This window comes from Myotis brandtii, unplaced genomic scaffold (assembly GCF_000412655.1).
Source record: "Myotis brandtii unplaced genomic scaffold, ASM41265v1 scaffold79, whole genome shotgun sequence".
Lineage (NCBI taxonomy): Eukaryota > Metazoa > Chordata > Mammalia > Chiroptera > Vespertilionidae > Myotis > Myotis brandtii.
Window position 1 is genome coordinate 5,550,734 of NW_005371173.1, and position 4,920 is coordinate 5,555,653.

Below are 4,920 nucleotides of genomic sequence, written 5' to 3' on the forward strand. Positions count from 1 at the left end.
CTTTTTTCCCTTTCTCCCTCCCTTCCTTCTTACCTTTCTTTTCTCCCTTCCTTCCTCCCTCACTTTCTTCTCCACCCCTTCCTTCTCCTTCTCTCTCTCTTTTCAAGCCCTTTGCCTTCCAGAAGCAGAAATAAATGTCCTGAAATGGGTTTCCATTTTTAAAGACATTATGGCCCTGAAATCAACTGATTTTTTTAAAAATGGGTTATAGGAGGTATAAATGGGGATGGACAGAGACTTGACTTGGGGTGGCAAATACACAATTCAGTGTACAGATGATGTGCACCTGAAACCTGTAAAATTTTGTTAACTGGTGTCACTCCAATAAATTTAATAAAAAGGAAACACACACACACACACACAAAATGGGCTATCAAGGAACACTACTCTAGCATTCGTTTATTTTTAAAATTTTCCATTTAGTTAAACCCATAAAAGAAAAATCTTGGCACGTGAAGGGTTACCAGCACCTTAAACTAGAGACTTTCAGTTTTACTATGCATTTTTTTTCTCAGATTTGTCCATCTCAAACACTGTACTGAGAAGGGAGAGGGAACTTGAGTGAGGAAGGAGAGGGTCTGCAGGCAGACTTCAAATACCTAGAAATAAGGCCCATTGTGTAGAGATCTTGCATTAGGATAACTCTGTGCACAATTCCCAAAATGCCATCCTGTGTGTATACAATTCACACTGTACTAGTAAATCTATACAGTTTTCTGTAAAAATTCATGGAAATGATATGGAAGCTTTTCTAAAGATCAGTCATTAAATAAATTCTGTCTACCAATCTTTTGTCCAATTTTTAATGAGTACCATTTCCTGAAGTAGTGTTTTATTATATTTTCTTCATAGACAGAATAGTGATTTAATGATTTTGCTAGCACCAACTTATAATAGACAATTTGCTATGAAAGGTACCACAGTTGTCTTTGGTTTTGATTTATGGCTAGATCCAGCATTAATCTTTGGTTCAGAGCTTTACTGCATTTGAACTGAGCTGCAGCTCACCGCACTACAACTCCATTCAAATACCTTGTTTTAAAAGGTTTCAGGTAATATGGGGGTGGGGGTGGGAATCACTGTATACATTTAGCAATGGCCCTTCTCCAAGTATATTGTGTGAAAACATACAGAAAGCATGGCAAGAATCTTTACCACATCCTTCTATTTTCATTACGATGGCAAAAGTACATATTACAGATAAATTGTAAAGTACAAAAATATACACAACATTAAAATGCACATTCGAGGAAAGGAAGGGGATTCCCTGGGGGGTAATACTGCTCAAAGGTGGGGAGGGGTCAGGGATGCCTGCTCTGTATCCTTTATTTGGTAATAAAATGGAGCTTTCACATTTTGAAGCAGCTACTTCCTGCCGTCAAGATAAAATGATCACATCAAAATATCACTGCTGTCAAAATGTCATGTCAAAATGACCTAGTCAAGATGTCTTGCTGCATGTCACACTGTTCTGGTTTCAAGATTTCACTATTTCACCCTCAAATATCACCACACTCCTGATAAAAACAAAACTTGTCTCACATATACTACCTCGGTCTTTAGCATCCCTGGTCATCATTTCCACTGAAGTCACTCTTTGATCTCTAGAAAGTGTCCAAGTGTGGTTAACTTATTCTTATCAACCATAAAATAATTAGCAAATATGTGCCAGACACTGTTTTAAGCATTTTACATGGACAAATTCATTTAATGCTATACAATTCCTATGAGGAGGCACTATTTTTACTCCAATTGTAGAGGGGAGGAAACTGAGGCAGAAAGAGTTTTGTGTGGTGTTTTTCCTTAAGATCACAGTTAATATATAGTGAAACTGAGACTCACACTCATAACTCTGGCTTCAGAACCTGGCCTTTCAGGCACTGTTGAAAGTATAGTGTACGGTACTGCACGATACTGTATGTACACTAAAGAACAGTATGAGTGATTCCTGTCCTATCCACACACTTGCTCACTTTTGCTCATTGACGTTAGGTAAACCCTGGTGACAGTTATGGAGGGATATCAGGAATATAATCACACAGAGAAAAAATGGTCATTTGTGGACACAGAAAGAAGGTGGCCATCTGCAAGCCAAGGAGAGAGGCCTCAAGAGAAATCAAACCTGCCAAAACTTTGATCTTGGACTTTCAACTTCCAAAAATGTGAGAAAACAAATATCAATTGTTTAAGCCCCCCAGTCAGTGATATTTTTTTAGGGCAGCCCTAGCAGATAAATAAAATTGGTACACATATTGGGGGTATATAGATCCATTATAAATGCTTATAAAAATTTTTTAAAAAATTTCAGTTTCAGAGATGCAGCCCATAAAAATGAGTTTCTGGTGAATAAGTGTAGTCCTTTTTGCCTGATGATTTTGATTGGCTGGTGTATGTGAGTGCAAGCATGTGTGTATTATCTGTATAAATTTCTAACAATAGCCATTATTCTATTTCAGGGACTGGCTTCCAATATGTATAGTAGTAGACAAATATATTAGGTATGTAATAATAACATTTGTGAACAAAAATTTATAAGGTGTTTAAAATAAAACTTGTGTCCATTTCACTTGTGAATTTTTTTAAAAAATATATTTTTATTAATTTCAGAGAGGAAGGGAGTGGGAGAGATAGAAACATCAATGATGAGAGGGAATCATTGATTAGCTGCCTTCTGCATGCCCCCTACTGAGGATCGAGCCTACAACTTGACTCCGACCAGGAATCGAAACAAACCCTGACCCCCAGGTTCATAGGCTGATGTCAACCACTGAGCTACACTGGCCAGGCATCACTTGTGAATTTTGATAGTTGACTTAGCTAATGTGGTGATTAGACAGTTTATATCTGTGTTTTATTTTAACAAAAAAATATATATATGCAACAGTGAGATGTGGCTTACTTTTTTTTTCAGAGGAGCATCAATTGTAAATGCACTTAAATTGATATGACCTATAAAACATTCATTTGGTGACAATTAAACAATCTTTTTTTTCTACTAAAATTAGATTTCCCAAAGTATATGTGACTTCTAGTCAATATACTTTTTTTTTTAAGAGAAGAAGGGAGAGGGAGAGGGATAGATTAGAAACATCGATGAGAGAGAAACTTCGATCAGCTGCCTCCTACACACCTCCTACTGGGGATGTCCCCGCAACCAAGGTACATGCCCTTGACTGGACTCAAACCTGGGACCTTTCAGTCCAAAGGCCTACACTCTATCCACTGAGCCAAACCAGTCAGGGCCAATATACTTTTAGTTTGACTAGTATTCAATGTAAAATGCAAAGAAGAAAACCATTATATTTGGAAATTGTGTGTCTTATCACTAAACATGTTGGTAGTTAAATTAATGTCAAATCTTTATTTATTGAAAACTTAAAAATAACTTCTTTTAATATTTAAAAATTCCATACCTTGCAATAATAAAGACAATCATATATCTAATCATATCAATAGACCACTCAGTATTATATAGGCTATAGTACCTAAATTATAAACAAATGCTCTAAACTGAGACTTCTCTTATTAAAACTTCAGATGAAATCGGTTGTAAATAAAAGTCCTGGACTTGAGATTTCAAATTAACTAGGTATTTCTTTATTTCTCCATTACTGATAGTTTCTTTCTAACATAACAAAATTAGTAATAAAAATCTAATAAGAAAAAATTAGTATTGTTACTTTGGCGGAGAATTTAATAACATTTTAATAACTATGAGTTTTTATACACTTTGACCCAGAAATTTCTATTTATCCTTGCATATACCCAAAATGTTTTTCAAGAAGTAAATATACAAAAATGTACAATGCAATGTTATTTATTATGTTAAAATTCTATTAATATGGGACTAGAAGAATAAATTAGTGTGCAACCAAATGGCAGAATACTAGTAACTGTCAAAATTTAGGCATAAACAAATCAGAAATACTATGTCCCTGTTAAAAAATTAGGTGATGTTTTGAAAATATTCCCGAGAGCAAGTGAAAAGAGCAAAGGCAGCATTCTATATAGATATGTACACGCAGGAAGGTGCATATTATTTTGTTTGCTTTTCCTCTACTTGATCGGGAGACTTTAATAGGAATTCCTTTAGAAGAGTAGGCTGAAGGCAGAATGAAGGGAGGCTGCCTTTGTGTTGTGCCGGCCTTTCCATGTTTTTGAATTTCTAACTAAGCATATAAATTGTATAGAATTAGTAAGCTAAAAAGCCACTGTGTATGTATCCTTTCAGATAATTTTTTTTTTCAAGAAAAAAACCCCAAATAGCATAGAACTTAAATGTTCTCATACACAAATGATAAATATGTGAGGTGATGGTAATGTTAATTAACTTGATGGGGGGAAATCCTTTCACAATATTAATGTATATCAATGAACCACTTTAAATATATTCCAATTTTATTTGTCAATATTTGTCAATTTATTATATCTGAATAAAGCTGAAAGAATAGAAGAAAAAATATTAGATAAGTTATTTTTTTATTGTATTGTTTTATTGATTTCAGAGAGGAGGGGAGAGGGAGAGAGAGATAGAAACATCAATGATGAGAGAATCATTGATGGGCTGCCTCCAACACGCCCCATTCTGGGGATCGAGCCCACAACCCAGGCATGTGCCCTTAACTGGAATCGAACCTGAGACCCTTCAGTCTGCAGTCTGACACTCTATTCACTGAGCAAAACTGGCTAGGGCTAGGTTATTTTTAACACATAGTTTACAAGTAAAAGATTTCTCCTATCTTATTCAAATCATATTCAAAATGTTTCATTTGCTACTTTCAAAATGAGGGTTGTAGTATTCACTACCACTCTCAATGGACATTATCCTTTTTGGACACTAGAGGGAGATTAGAAATGAGATAAAATACATTGAAGAACCAAAATGGCTTCTAAAGGTCTGTGACTGAAGCTCCTCACTCC